Genomic DNA, 15971 nt, shown 5'->3' with positions numbered 1-15971 from the left:
CTCAGTCTTATCAGCTATAAATGAGGATGATGGTATTTACCTTTCTCATAGCATTAGCAGAGAAATCTGTAAAAAACAGAAAAATGTCTGGCAAAAGGGACTAAGATAAAAGTTTCAAACTGGCAGTGTTAGCCTTCCTAGGGCTATACATGCATATATTTTCCAGTGGGATCACACACCACAAATAGAGCAATCTCTTGTTATCTGTACTCTCATTATAAATGTATTTGCTACAGTGACTTTCAGATGCTGAAGATTGTGAAGGAGTGAGCCCTGCTGAAGAAAAGTGCTTACAGACAGAGGGAACTGAATTTTAAAAGTCCTTGAGTTGAGATCATGTCTCACTTCCAAAGGGAAAACGTTGTAGTAATTCCACAGACTTCCAGTGAAAACATTTAAATTGTACCGTAACAGTCCAGGCAAGAGGACAGACAGTGTGCTGCAGTTGTATTTCAGCTGTGCTTGAAGGAATAATAACAGTGACTTGGCATTATTTGAAGGAAACATAACAGGAATAAGCCATAACTAACCAACCTGTTTTACTGCCAGTGCTCCAGCCACACTGGCCTCCTTACTATTCATGACAATACATGCTCTATCCTTAAGACTTGGAACATGTTTGTCATATAGTAGATGTCTTAGTCCATTCAGGTTGCTTCAACAAAAATATCATAGACTGCTTAAAAACAAATTTATCCTCACAGTTCTAGAAGCTGGGAAGTCCAGGATCAAAACACTGGCCAATTCAGTGTCTCATGAGAGTCCTTTTCTTGAATCATAGATGGTGGTCTTCTCATTGTGTCCTCATAGTGCAGAAAGGGTGAGGGAGCTCTCTGGGGTATCGTTTACAAGGGCACTAATTCCATTCATGAGGACGCCACTCCATGACCTAGTTGCCGCACAACAGCCCTACCTCTAAATACCATTATTTTGGGTGCTAGTTTTCAACATAAGCATTTTGAAGGAATACAAACTTTTCATCTGTAGCTGTGTGTGTCCAGTAATAATTTGCTAAATGATTTGAATAAATCTCTCATATGTGAGAGTGAGAACATGGAGATTTTGGTAGCTGAAGTTAAGTGTGCCTTAACATAAATTTTGTCAGAGCAGAGAACTTGACCTGGGATTCCATACAGCTAAGGAGGCAGTGCTTGGGAGAAAGGATGACCTGAGAGCTCAGCAGTATTAATCTGAGAGTCTGAACATCTGCTGAGATTGAGAGGATAGAGATGGAATCTATAAGAATTCAGCTGTGAAAGGACTAAATCACTCACTGATTATGGCAGGTTAATTCACCTATGTAATGACTTATTTGTGTTCATGATACTGTCCCTCTTTGTCGACCAGAAAGCTCCATGAATCAGACCTGATGTTGCTGACCTGAGAGGAGGCTCTTGTAACATTGATGTCCATATCATCGGGGAGTGGGATAATAAGAGCATTAGTTTGGCAACTGATTCATAGTGCAAAGTCTATGGAGGAAAGTCCAGATAAATTTTTAAGTTGCATTTGTCCCAAGAGTAAGAGAAATTTTGGGGGATCTTGAAAGTAGAATTCCAGAATATATGGTTTTTTCTTAAGCCGAGTATCATGACTCCATCAATAAAAATATCTTTTTTTTTCATAGATAAGAGCTAAATGAATCAAAATATAGAGTATTTTCTGATTTCTGATTTTAAGTTATAAAAATTTTGGTTATCTAGAAATATGGTTCTCAAACTTAATTGCTTATTGTAATTATACTAGGCCTCACTCCAGTCTGGCTAAATGTTTGGAGTTATGTAGGTGTGGACTTGGAATCCACGAATGTTTTCTAAGCTTGAACTAATGCAAAAGGAGCTTGAAAATTTTTAATTTGGAGCAGTTTTCTGGAAGTAGCAAGTGATATTCTTGAATCCAAAAAGTTTCAAGAGTTCTGATTCCTGCTTTCTTGGGCTCAGTTAGGATTTTCTTAGACAATTTTGGTTGTTTTTGTATTTCTTTGCAAAGCTCCTTTTTCCCAGGGAATTTCTCAGTGAATCTGCTCTGACAGTTCAACATCTGTGGCAGTGTAATGACTTAATCAGAACTGTCCTCAACAAGCCTCTGAGATTACTATAAATCCTAACACTCAACTTCTTATTATTACCTTCTTTCCTTGACTATTTAATACCTCATTCCTTCAAGATTTCTTATTCTTTTCCCACTACCTTTGATCTCTTAGGGTTATCATTCATTCTGGAAAAATCATTTACAGAATCTTCTTCTTACCTAAGTTACACAAGAGATGGACAATCATTCTTTTTGATTAGATGTCTAAAACCTAGGATCAAAACAATTTTTGGATGTTGCTTACTTAATTGAGCTCCTTGTCCCTTTCACATTTTACAGGATTAGGAAGTTCCCCACACTTTCTCATCAAGAACAGTGATGCCAGAGTTGTCCATCTGGTGTGTCGGGCTGCAGGCTGGTACCTAGAACCTGAAGCAAGCTGGGGAGATCCCTAAGGACAGACTTAAAGCCACACTCTGAAAACACCAGAGCAGGTGGAAACAGCATGTTCTCCATTGAGTATATAGTTCTGGTTAACTGTGACCTCTTTGGTCCTCAACCCCAGACTCAACCAGAAGAAGGAAATGACTAGTTCTATTGGCGGGTTAGTTTCTATATTATTACATCTCATTGCCTTGAGTGGTGTTTTAACAGCTGTGTTTCTTGTGTAATGTTGAATTTCTAATAGCACGGAAAATGATTGAGTCCCTGCACTGTACTTTTTAGGCAACCTCCTAATACCAAATTGAATTATTCTGTTCAGATGCTTACTTGGACTAGGGTTGTTAGCATATCTTTGCTACCAAGTGTGAGGTGTGATATTAAATTCAAAATATTTTTTCTTGAGGTTGGGTTTCTTAGCAGAGTCTGATTTTAAATAATGAATATAGTAATTGTTAACAACAAATTGTTGACTGGCAACACAGTGAAGTCACAGCTTTCTGTTATCCCTACCTAAGTTCCTTTTTTATTCGTAATATTTATACAATGACACAGTAAATAGTTAAATTATATTAAAATCATTGGAATGATTGTTTTGTCTGTAAGACACCAGGGAGGTGATTTAATTATTTTACTGGTTGATTTAAAAATGGTAGGGGCATGTGTGGCATGATCAGGTTAGTACTAGGCCACCCCCTCTCGTATAGACTGGGCTACAGTAAAGAATTTAAGTGTTATCCAAAACTAAAACACAGAGAAATGGTAATATGCTTTAAGATCAGCATGAACTAGATATCTGGCTCTTTTGAGAAATTGAGTATGTACTGACAGACAGTGCTACTTATCCTAATTGATGTCTCTATTTTCCTTCTTAACAGAAATAATAATATGGATAATTTTGAGTATTATTTTAACTGTGGTCTGCATTTCCATGGTTGTTTTCTTCACTGCGGTGCAAGGAAGATGTAAACGTAAGTGGGCTGGGGCAATGTGATGACTGTCATTTGAGTTTGTCTATTGTTGGGGCCTGGTGAAGTAAGGTGGTGACTTGGAAGAGTAAATGATTATCTAAAAGAGTTTTATATGTATTTAATAGAGACCGAAGGCTTGGAAAGCAGGAATATGAAGGGTCATTTCTTGGTAGCACTACTTGGGTTAGGAATCTTGGTTTTATTTTGGCTGAATTACTTATTCTTCTCAATCTTTCTGTTGTGAAAAAGATGTTATTTGCCCAATACAATAGATTCCCATATGGACTTTAAACTTCAGCCTCCCTTAGTCTGCCTTCAGTTAAGAATAATGTAGGGGCCCTTTCCCTTAATTCTACCACCCTGAGTAGCCTGGTTCCCATATGCAGCAGATAAGAAGTGTGGGACACCACTAAGTACACTACAGCAAAAGACAAACTATCACAAGAAGTAGAAAGAAACCCAAAGTGTAGATACAACCCACTTTCAAATAAGAGGATAACTTAGAGATAATTTAAACTTTCTCAAATGTTCTCCTGAAGAAAACTTTCCCCAGTGTTAATTTGGGGGAATACCTGAATAAATAAAGTTAAAATTTCTTACTTTAAAAGTAATCAGAGATATGAAATACAATATGAGTTATGACTCTCTAAAAGCATTTAATTTCATGAATGAATATTTCAGAAAATACTAAGTTAAAAATATATAAATGTCCATATTTTAAAAGTAAATATATAATGTGAAAAAATGCTTAAGATGGAATGAATTAGTTTTCTTTTTATATCCATGGATGAAATTTTTTTTCCATGTATTTCTGATCCTCCCAGTCAGGCATTATACAGATTGTATAGTACTCTGAAAAAAAGTTTAGAAAAAACAGTCTGATAATTTTCTTCCCTAGTAATACTTTCTATGCATATCAATCAGACAAAAGGTGAGGATCCCTCTTTAAGGAGAATTGTAACAGGAGCCCCCAGATGGTAAGAATCCTAACAATTTCTTGTTTCGGTAAAATTCCTAGAGCATATGAGGCACTTGATTTATGTTGCATTGAATTACATGTTGAACCCAATCCCTCATTTTCCATGTGGAGAAACTGAGGTCTAAAGACATTCACTGATGAATTTAGTCCTGTTAACAAAACGAGATTGGGATTCTGAACACCCAGCTTCCAGTCTTGCAGTCCTTTACTCTGCCATGATGTCTACCTCAAGCAAGGACAATTTTCAGTTGAAATACAATGTTGTTAATATTTGTGTTCAATGCCAGCTGCCAATTGGGACTGTTCTTTCCATGATCTAAGTAAATCTGTGCCCAAAATGCTGCTGCATTTCCCTAATCTCAGTTCCTCCTAAATCTAATACACCTGTTATAGACCCATACATTTCACAGTGCTGACTTTGTGCAGAGTGACAACTAGAAAATAGATGAAGTCATCCTCAACAGTCACCCAGGAGGACATGACTTGGCATTGCCACTCATTACCCATTGAGGACTTCATATATTTAATTTGTCCAGTTTGGCTAAATAGTTCATATTAAGCAAAACTTAATAGAATAGTGATGGGGTAAAGATCAATGCAGATTCCCTATCACACTTCTATAGGGAGAAAAAATGTTTTGCAATAAAATGACTCAAAACTCTTTAATCGGGGATTGATCCTTTTACCCAAGGCATAGTTTCTGTTGCATATTTCTGAAGTTTGATTTTTGGGTAGTTTGGAGCAAACCTCTCTCTGGCATTGCCCAGGTTCTTTCTCTTCAATTTTGGAGGACATGAATATTTTCCATGGCGTGGGCTTGCCTGGCCTCAGGGATGAATGTGCTTGGAGAGCACCAGATGGATTAGAGCATTTATTCTTCCCTCCCCAAGACTCTTCTTTTATCTAACACATCTCCAAAATTGTCCAACCTATGTTACTTTGAAATTGACACTTGGAACGTTTCTTTATTCCCAATTTTTCTCTGCATTTTTCCATACAGCCTTCATATTTTATTCAAAAGCTTTGTTTTCATAGTCTAGCTCATAAGAACCATATTGAACAATTTTTAAAATATTTTCCCTCTCCCTCCCTCCCTCCCTTGCTTCCTTCCTTCCTTCCTTCCTTTCTCTCACCTTCTCTCATCTACAGCCAATTTGGTATGAAAAAAGCTAATTTTCCCTTTAACCACATATTCAATCGAATGCACATCACATGTAGTTTATGATCTAATCATCTGTTTGCCATGAACAATGTTACCATTTTGATACCCAGATTCACAATCTTATAACTTTTAAGACATAATCAAAATAAATTTCTCTATGGAACTTACTGAGACCACTTCCAGGAATTCAGAGTGTGCTTCACTTTGCTAATTGTAGTAGCAGAGAGCTAGTAATTACTCATACTTGTGTGCTAAGTTTTTTCCTGTCTCTTCATTCTCTGTGTCTTCTGAATTTCCGTGTTCTATTAGAAACATCTTCATCACAGTTGGCCTTGCTCTGAAAATCTGTAATTCCCATCTTTTTACTCTTCATCAATCTCTCTAATATGCTTATTTTTAACTAGAATAAAATTACAGACATTTCAGTACATTGAGTTTCTACCACGATTTGGCCATCTGAAACAGTATATTTTGGCAGAATATTTTTGTCATAGTCTTTGGCCTCTCTTTTTTCACATTGCATAGTCTTATTACCAGTAACGGTTTATATGTCTGACACTGGTGGAAATATGACTCAAACTTCTGGATACTTTCTGATCCGTCCATTCAAATCCTGTCTCTCAGTTGTTGAAAAATATGGATTCTTTTCCTTTCTCTTAAAATTATCTTTACTGTTTTTTTGCTAGAAGTATATGAAAGTTAAAGTCTCCTGGGGATTAGAGTTGATATTGCCAGGTTTCTATCAGTGCAATAATAAATTCACTTGAACGGACCATCATATAGTTGATTTATCAGAACAATGGAGACCACTACTATGGTCAAAACTTAATCCACATTGATTCCAGTTTGTGATACAGATTCTTCTCTTTCTCTTTCCCTTACTGGGTTCTTTTACTGAGCTTCTCTTCCCCCTGTTTGATACTGATTCCTGCCATCCGTATCAAATCGTCTCCTTAGATGAATCAACTCTCTTGGGGAGGTGGGTGAAAACATGGTTTGGTAGCTTTGGTGCTCTCTAGTCAGGCTCCAAGAAGCTTGGCCCTAGAGTAATAAATCATCCCAGTTTGCCTGGGGCTAGCCTGGTTTCAGTAGTGAAAGTCATCTCAGGAAACTTTTACATGATATGAAAATCTCCAGTTTTCTATAATGGGTACAGAAGGTTGGAGGAAAACAAATAAAACCAATGCAACATCCCCCCAAAACAGGTTTGAAAGCAACAATCTTTTTAATATCAGATGAATACAGCATAGATTATGTACCTTTTTTAGTCACTGTCACTGTTTTCTTTCCCCCTGATTACTGATATTGGCAATCATGATTTGCAGTTCACAGTGATGAATCACCTATTGTTGCATCGGTCTGAGTTATATGACTTGTGTGCATGTAAATGCATTATAATCATGAGCATTACCCATCCGTCTTTGACTTGGTCAGTTAACTGTTGTGCATTGTATTGAGATAGTTCTTTGAAAGAATATTGGCTGACATTTCTCAAATTTGATAGTGAAAACTCAGAGCTCTAAGAAGCTCAGTGAACCCAAAGCATGAGAATCATGAAGAAAACTGCACAAAATCACAACATAGTTAAATTACTTAAATCTAATGATAAAAGGAAAATCTGAAGTCCAGAAACAGAAAAAAGATGCATTATTCGTATTCTATAATAAGAATTACAGCAGACTTGTCAGTGGAAAAAAATGCATGTCAGAGGAGAGTAAGGGTAACTTCTTTTTAAAGAAAATGTTTTAAAGCTGTCAGTCTACAGTCTACCCACCAGAAATAAATTTCATACACAAAGGTAAAATACTTATTCATCCCTGCAAAAGGTTAAAGAATTAATTGCCAACAGAGCTTCACTGCAAATGTCAAAGGAAAGCCTGTAATCTCAAGGAAATAGAGCATGTGGAAATCTGGATTTGTACAAGAAATGAAATTCATTGAAAATAAATCTAGAACAAATACAGGACTTTTTTCCTGTTACAGTTTAAATCTCTTCAGGAGATAATTGACTATTTAAAGCTAAAAAAATGACAAATTTTAGTTTTATGATGTATACAGAAATGAGTGATAAGAGTAGTACTTAGACAAGAATGAGGTAAATGGAAGTGTATTATTATATGGTCCTCAAAGTGTCATGAAGTTCAATATTGCTTGAAGGTGGTCTGTATTTAAAGATGTATACTATAAATAGTTACCTAAGAATTCATCATAATGTAAAGCAAAATTATAAAACATAATTTAAAATAGTCTAATAGGAAAAAGAATGCAAAGAGATAAGCAAGTACAAAACAAATAGAAAGGTGTTGCACACAAGCATAACAATAGTAACATTACACATAAATGGTCCAAAGTGAAGTGAAAGTGAAAGTTGCTCTGTCATGTCCAACTCTTTGTGACCCCATGGACTATAAAAAGTCCATGGAATAAGACAGCCTTCAGAATGGGAGAAAATAATAACAAACGAAGCAACAGACAAACAATTAATCTCTAAAGTATACAAGCAACTCCTGCAGCTGAATTCCAGAAAAATAAACGACCCAATCAAAAAATGGACCAAAGAACTAAACAGACATTTCTCCAAAGAAGACATATAGATGGCTAACAAACACATGAAAAGATGCTCAACATCACTCATTATTAGAGAAATGCAAATCAAAACCACAATGAGGTACCATTTCACACCAGTCAGAATGGCTGCTATCCAAAAGCCTACAAGCAATAAATGCTGGAGAGGGTGTGGAGAAAAGGGAACCCTCTTACACTGTTGGTGGGAATGCAAACTAGTACAGCCACTATGGAGAACAGTGTGGAGATTCCTTAAAAAACTGGGAATAGAACTGCCATATGACCCAGCAGTCCCACTGCTGGGCATACACACCGAGGAAACCAGAATTGAAAGAGACGCGTGTACCCCAATGTTCATCGCAGCACTGTTTACAATAGCCAGGACATGGAAGCAACCTAGATGTCCATCATCAGACGAATGGATAAGGAAGCTGTGGTACATATACACAATATATTACTCAGCTATTAAAAAGAATACATTTGAATCAGTTCTATTGAGATGGATGAAACTGGAGCCCATTATACAGAGTGAAGTAAGCCAGAAAGAAAAACACCAATACAGTATACTAATGCATATATATGGAATTTGAAAGATGGTAACGATAACCCTATATGCAAGACAGAATAAGAGACACAGATGCATAGAACAGTCTTATGGACTCTGAGGAAGAAGGTGAGGGTGGGACGTTCTGGGAGAGTAGCATTGAAACATGTATATTATCATATGTGAAACAGAACACCATTCCATGTTCAGTGCATGAGACAAATGCTCAGGGCTGGGCCAATGGGATGACCCAGAAGGATGGGATGGGGAGGGAGGTGGGAGGAGGGTTCAGGATGGGGAACACATGTAAACCCATGGCTGATTCGTGTCAGTGTATGGTAAAAACCACTACAATATTGTAAAGTAATTAGTCCCCAACTAAAATAAATTTATTAAAAAAAAAAAAAAGTCCATGGAATTCTCCAGGCCAGAATACTGGAGTGGGTAGCCTTTCCCTTCTCAAGAGGATCTTCCCAATCCAGGGATTAACCCAGGTCTCCCGCATTGCAGGCTGATTCTTTACCAGCTGAGCCACAGGGAAGCCAAAAGACCCAACTAAATGTCAGATTGTCAAATTAGATTAAAAAACAAACAAGACACAACAGTATATAGTTACAGTATACAGTATACAGTTGTCTATAAGAAACCCAATAAAAATACAAATGTTGCTGAAAAGTAAATATAGAAAATAATACATAGCATGCAAACACTAATCCAGAGAAATGGAAAGTGGCTATATTAATAGCAATCAAATTAGATTTCAAGAGTATAGAATATTTACAGGGATGGAGGACCATGTAGAAATGATAAAGGGGCAATTTTACAAGAAGATAAGACAATTCTAATTCTTTGTACACCAAATAGCAAAGTTTCAAAATACATGAAGCAAAAAACCTATAGGTCTGTGAGAAGAAAGTGACACATCTACAGTATATACTCAGGAATGTCAATAACAATATCTCAGTAATTGATAGAACAAGTAGAAAGAAAATCATTAAGGACACAGTAGACTTAAACATGACTCTCAACCAACTTCACCTAATTGACAGTTATAGGACATCCCACAACACAATAGCAGAGTACAAATATAACTTTTTCTCAAAGTTATAACGGCCTATAGACCGTTTACAAAGTATCATTTACATTATGTGTCATAAAATTAAGAAAGATTTCAGCAAAATATAAGGTATGTACCTTATTCATATCCTTGTTAGCATGAAACTACTGTGGAAAAAAATCATTAGTGTGGGATCCTTAATGGAATCCTTGAAGAAAAAAGGACTTTGTGGCAAAACTGATGAAAAACAAATGAAGGTTTTAGTTTAGTTAGTAATATTGTTACCAATGTTAATTTCCTTGTTATGATCATTGTACTATAGTATTAAGATATTTAACATTAGGGGAGGCTGGGTGAGGAGTATATGGAAACTCTCCACTATTTTGGAATCCTTGAAGAAAAAAGGACTTTGTGGCAAAACTGATGAAAAACAAATGAAAGTTTTAGTTTAGTTAGTAATATTGTTACCAATGTTAATTTCCTTGTTATGATCATTGTACTATAGTATTAAGATATTTAACATTAGGGGAGGCTGGTGAGGAGTATATGGAAACTCTCCACTATTTTTGCAACTTTACTGTAGGTCAAAATAAGGTTTTTTTTAAAATGTAAGCCAGTTTTTGCCTATTAGCTTTTGTGAACTGCTGCCATAGTTAATGGAGAAGGCAATGGCACCCCACTCCAGTACTCTTGCCTGGAAAATCCCATGAACGGAGGAGCCTGGCGGGCTGCAGTCCATGGGGTCACTGAGTCGGACACGACTGAGCGACTCCACTTTCACTTTTCACTTTCATGCCCTGGAGAAGGAATGGCAACCCACTCCAGTACTCTTGCCTGGAGAATCCCAGGGACGGGGGAGCCTGGTGGGCTGCTGTCTATGGGGTCGCACAGAGTCGGACACGACTGACGCGACTTAGCAGCAGCAGCCATAGTTAAGGTAGTGAGAAAGACTTAGGTTACAAACCTAGGTTATCACTTATTACCTATGTAACTCTGGTAAGTTGCTCAAGTCCTCTGAACCTTTGTTTTCTTAATTTGTAAAACAGATGTTGATATCTTAATTATAAAATTGTTATGAGAATTAGGTATGTAGGTTATGGGCCAAGTACAACACCTGGCACATAGGAGGCAGCCGCAGACTGTTTTTCTTCCCACTGCACAGATGAGTTGACCTGTGTGCTATGCCCCTATTCTTTTGGAGCCCATAGTCCAGACAGAAAAACATTCTGATCATTTCAGCTCTACTGTACATGATTTCCTATCCTAGGACACTCCTCAGTCTACCCTGTACTGTTTGTGATTCAGCATTAATGAGTCTCATGAGCAGGCAAAGAGAGTAACAGAAAAGATGACAATACACTCTAGTATACAGTGAACTCCTTGAGAAGAGGATTAGTGGTTTTCACTTCCCTAGATTCATCACCTGAGTACAGGGCTTTTCACAATTATATTGAAGTCAGTGGAAAGTAAGAAAGGAAGAGAAATCTGACCACACACCCAGTGAATAAGGCTGTGGCCGATGGCTTTTTGTTTTTGCTTGGCTTTCCATTGAAGGAGGACCTGTGTCCATTACATCCTGGGCTGCTGTAGCGTTTTCCTTCCCTTTTCACCCCTAGTGGTTCCGTGCCAGGCAAAGGGCCAGCAGAAGGATGATGTTAAGAGTTGATTTGTCTTCTTCCAGTCATATGGTGGTGGGAATGCCTTTTATCAGGAGTTCTGTTATTTTCCTTTCTTTACCTCTAGGCTTCAGCATGGTTTGGGAGACCTTCTGGCTTCCATCCTGTTAATCATTCAGCTTTCAGTCTGCAAGCTTGAGATGAGGGGTCCCACCACTGGAACTTTAGCTGTTCTGATACAGGCTTGCTGGTGGTATCTTCTCCTGCAAGCACCGCGCCCATGCTGCCTCCTGGGGAGAGACTGGCGCCTCCTGCCGACCTGCTGAACTGCCCTCTGAGGACAAGGAGATGCTCACAGGCCCTGCTGCCTCATAGGTGGGGACATGTTGGAAGCACCTGCCCTGGCCATGCTGGCTCTGCTTCCTCCTGGATTCATGAAGGCTGCTCCTGCCAGTGCTGGGTTGATCTGCCCTGAGTGTGAAGACTTGGTCGATGCCATGTCATAGTACCTGCCACGGCTCCTGTTATTTCTGCCTCCCCTGCCCCTGCTGCCATCCTTCTGTCAGGTATCACAGGTTTCATGATGGCAAGAGTATGTGCTCCCATAAGAGTGCCAGGAGGACTCTTGGATTCCTCGCTCCCCATTAAGCATAACCAGAAGAGATGACTTCAGATATCTCAGAGATGATGTGAAGTCAACCTGATGCTGACCTGATCTCGGTGTTCTCCATAGATATTCATGACCTGTGCTAAGCGGGAAGAAACAAATAGAGAAGAAAATGAGTGAGACCAGAAAGGCCTCTCCCTCTCCCTTGAATAACTCAAGGGCTTATAATTAGAAGAATTTTTGATGTCAAGTCCAATCTCTTTAACACCCTGTCATATGGTAGTGATTCATGTTTTACTTGAACAGGTCAAGAGTTAAAAAGAGCACTGCCACAATTCACAAGTGAATGTCCTTATTCACTTTTATTTTTGTACACTTTTTGTTCATACAGCTGCAGAAGAGAGTCCAAAGGCAGTTCATGTTTTCACATGAGCCTCACAGCACTAACTGCTTTGTAGGAGCAAAGCACCGTGGCTCCATTTTCTAGATTTTCTGCCGAATCTTAGGTAGACTCTTCTTGTCCTGTGTCTCAAAGGCAGCTAAATCCACTCTGTCCCAGCTGGGATGGCCTGAGCACTGCTAGAGCTCTTTCTTCCCTGATAGTCTGGGGAGGTTTTACCAGTAAATGGAAAGATCTCCAGCACTTAAAGAGCAACACACCTGAAGGTAAAAAGGAGCAACTGGTGGCAACTTTCAGATGGAGATGTTGCCTGTGGATGGATTGCCTGTAGAGATTTTTGCCTGCGGATTGATGTCTTCAGTTCAAACAGGGCTGTTAACCCTTGGCCTAGCCATACTCTACTCGCTCTGTTCAAAGAGGGACCAAGTCCTGTGCATTCTACTTCACTTCTCACATCCACCTCTTTTTCTTGACAGGTCAAGCCCTAATTTGGATTAAGTACATTAAGTACATCACTGATCTTATCATATTAGTCGCTCAGTTGTGTCACTCTTTGTGACCTCATGAACTGTAGCCCACCAGGCTCCTCTGTCCTAGAATGGTTCCCTGCCATCTGCTAAAAGAAGTACATGCAAATCCCTCCCTCCCTCTGGCATGCAAGGCCCATTGAACATCCCCAATCGCCCTGTCTGGTGTTACTTTCCACAATCCCCCTTATACACTCAGTCGAATGTCTCTTCCTCCACAGAGGCTTGGTGAACCTCTGGGGCCATGTCATATCTCTCCTTCCTTTAAATCCATACCATATTTGGGAGTCCTGCCACAGAGACCCCTGACAGCTTCAGTTCCACATTGGAGTGTATTCTTTGCATCACTGTCTTTGTTCTGCTCTGATTCTTAAAGGGAGGGACTGAAATGCCTAAACTCAGCTGGTCAGCTCCAAGGTCTTTGTAGGCTTGAGCCATTTGAACCATGTAATGCAGCAACACAGATTTGTTGCTTATGGCTATCTTTTGTGAAGACAGCTGAAAAGACACATTATCTGTTGTCCCAGTTTCCTTATCAACCTCATAAGGATCTGTTTTCCTAGCACCTGCAAGCACAGCATCTGGTAAATGCAGTGAACCCATACATAGTACCCTTTTAGACAAAGGGGCCCTCTGGGCAGACGTAGCTCAGACAGTCTGGCTAGTGTAGATCAGCGCCCTTTCTTCCAGGCTGAGGCAAGCCAGCACCATGATGACTACACAGCTTGGTGGAAGAAATGCAGCCTGGATTGTGTACTCTTACCCTCACCTCTGAGCCAGGTGAGCCAAGTGCCCTTGTGCAGTGAGCTACCTGCAGAACTGTATGCTACTGCTAAGTCGCTTCAGTCGTGTCCGACTCTGTGCGACCCCATAGACGGCAGCCCACCAGGCTCCGCCATCTCTGGGATTCTCCAGGCAAGAATACTGGAGTGGGTTGCCATTTCCTTCTCCAGTGCATGAAAGGGAAAAGTGAAAGTGAAGTCGCTCAGTCGTGTCCAACTCTTAGCGACCCCATGGACTGTAGCCTACCAGGCTCCTCCGTCCATGGGATTTTCCAGGCAAGAGGACTGGAGTGGGGTGCCATTGCCTTCTCCAGAACTGTATGGGACGGCCTTACTGACTCACAGACCTCAGATTTGAATTCCCCCACCCTTCCCTACTCCCAGGCCTACTCAAGTTCACTTGCTCATCAATCTGAGCAGCTTAGCTTTCCTTGTAGACCAGAGGTCAGCCAACCATGGGCTATATCCAACCCACTACCTGTTTTGGAAATAAAGTTTTACTGGAAACAACTTTCTTTTACACATTTTCTATGGCTGTTTCTGTGCCACTGTGGCAGAGTTCAGTGTAACAGAGACCATATGGCTTCACAAAGACTAAAACGTTATCTTGCCTTTTACAGAAAAAGTTTGCCTACCATGTCCTAAACCTCTGTGTGTCTGGAACTTAGTTCACCAGAAGCACCTCCAAATCTCATGTATTTTATGTTATTACTGAGAGTCTACTTGTGGTTGTTCTCTGCTCTTCTGTCCAAACAACCTGAGCAAGGGCATATGTTCCTTAGGGCTTCCGGAGCTCGCCTACCTGGTGTGAAATCCATCTTCACTCCTTACTAGCCTGTAGCCTTGGGAACCTCACTTTACTCAGGCATAAGATGGAGATGGTAGAAGATGTGCAGCGTATGAGTTAATACACTCAGTTCCAGCAGGGAGAGATCCAGTAGGATGTTAAGTAGATGGGAGTGGGTTTCAGCACCTTTGTAAGAAGTGCACGGAGAATTTGGCGTTGGGTACCCAAGTGTCTGTGGATCCTCCCCACAAGCAAAGGAAGGTGGAACTTGCTGGTTCAGCTCTTCCCTGTCTGGGACCAGTTCCATTACTGCCACATTTTGGGCTCATCACCTTGGGGCTCCACATGCTTTCTTATGCACACACCTCACACTAATCCCCTTTTAGCCTCAAACCCCCAGAGGGCGGGACAGCCCAGAGCAACTGAGGATGGAATGGAGTCAGTGATCATGGACCACTTAGCCTATTGTACCAGAGATGATCAAGCCCATGGATGCAGGTTGGCCCCCACGCAGGGTGTGGAACCATGGTGGGCAGTCTGGAGGGCCATCCTCTAGCCTGATGCACCAGTTCCCTGCAGCCTCTGCTGTATGCTGCAACGTGAGCAGCCGACAGCAGTACTGCAACTGTTTGGCTCTCTCAGGAGCCTCCACCTCAGCCTAAGCCACTGCACCTGGCTGTTTTTAATCCTCTCTTGTCCACTGTGAACTGTTACCATCTCACACCCATGTGTCCTTGGCCCCCAACAACCTCCCTCCCCCAAAACATAGTGCCACCCTGCTATAGACCTTGTGACCCTCTGGAGGGATATGGGAGCCTAAGTCTACTCTTCCAAGGTTCTGGAAGGAAGGAGATATTAATAGAACTCACAAGGTGTGCTGCATTGAACATTTGGATCTACCACAAGGAGTAGGCTTATTGCCAGTCACAGATCAGTGATAGTGAAGTGAAAACACAGATCTGGGGGCCTCAGGAAGAACGCCATGGGGCCATGGGGCAGGAGGCAAAAGTTATGTAAGATGGCTAGAAATTACCACATAGACTGGAGGATGTGCTGAGGATGGAGTCAGCAGGCATCAAGCCACAGAAGGCATTTTTAGGCCAGAGGGTACCAGAGGAGTTTATAGCAAGGCTGTGACAAATGACATTTAGGTTTTAGGAGAAGGGTTCCAGTAGCTTCTTGAAAAATGGCTTTAAGAGGAACGTCTGTGGAATCTGACCAGTTATTAATATGAGGCTCCAAAACAGTCTAGGCAAGATATAGTGACCTGATTTAGGACAGTAATTGTTGAGAGAAAAGAAGAGGTGCCAAATTCAAGAATCATAAAGGGATTAAATCAAGACATAGTGATGAATTAGATGGGGTGGTAAGAGCATGGATCTTGGGGCTTAGAGGAAAGTGGGGACTAAAAAGGAACTTTCTTCTCTGGTACAGGAGGAAAAGATGGCTTAGGCAGAAATGATTTGGAGAATCCAGGAGAAGACATTTGCCTAATGCCCTCC

At 40.3% G+C, this 15971-nt stretch overlaps 1 protein-coding gene across 11 annotated transcripts in view; it reads left to right on the top strand.

The window, feature by feature from the left end:
* The window catches only part of DCTN4 (dynactin subunit 4), a 143554-nt gene that overhangs the window by 21415 nt on the left and 106168 nt on the right, over positions 1–15971 (top strand). For 7 of the 11 annotated variants that reach the window (XR_014055535.1, XR_014055536.1, XM_081495864.1 and 4 more), the window contains 2 exons: positions 2371–2635; positions 3351–3443. The gene's annotated coding sequence lies outside the window, so the exon portion shown is untranslated. Of the gene's footprint in view, positions 1–2370; positions 2636–3350; positions 3444–11493; positions 14193–15971 lie in introns of those variants that run through there. The other 4 variants (XR_014055533.1, XR_014055531.1, XR_014055532.1 and 1 more) reach the window with 2 other exon arrangements.

This window comes from Giraffa tippelskirchi, chromosome 6 (assembly GCF_054371585.1).
Source record: "Giraffa tippelskirchi isolate mGirTip1 chromosome 6, T2T-mGirTip1v1.2.pri, whole genome shotgun sequence".
NCBI classification, from domain to species: Eukaryota; Metazoa; Chordata; class Mammalia; order Artiodactyla; family Giraffidae; genus Giraffa; species Giraffa tippelskirchi.
This window is presented reverse-complemented; position numbering and strand designations above follow the sequence as displayed.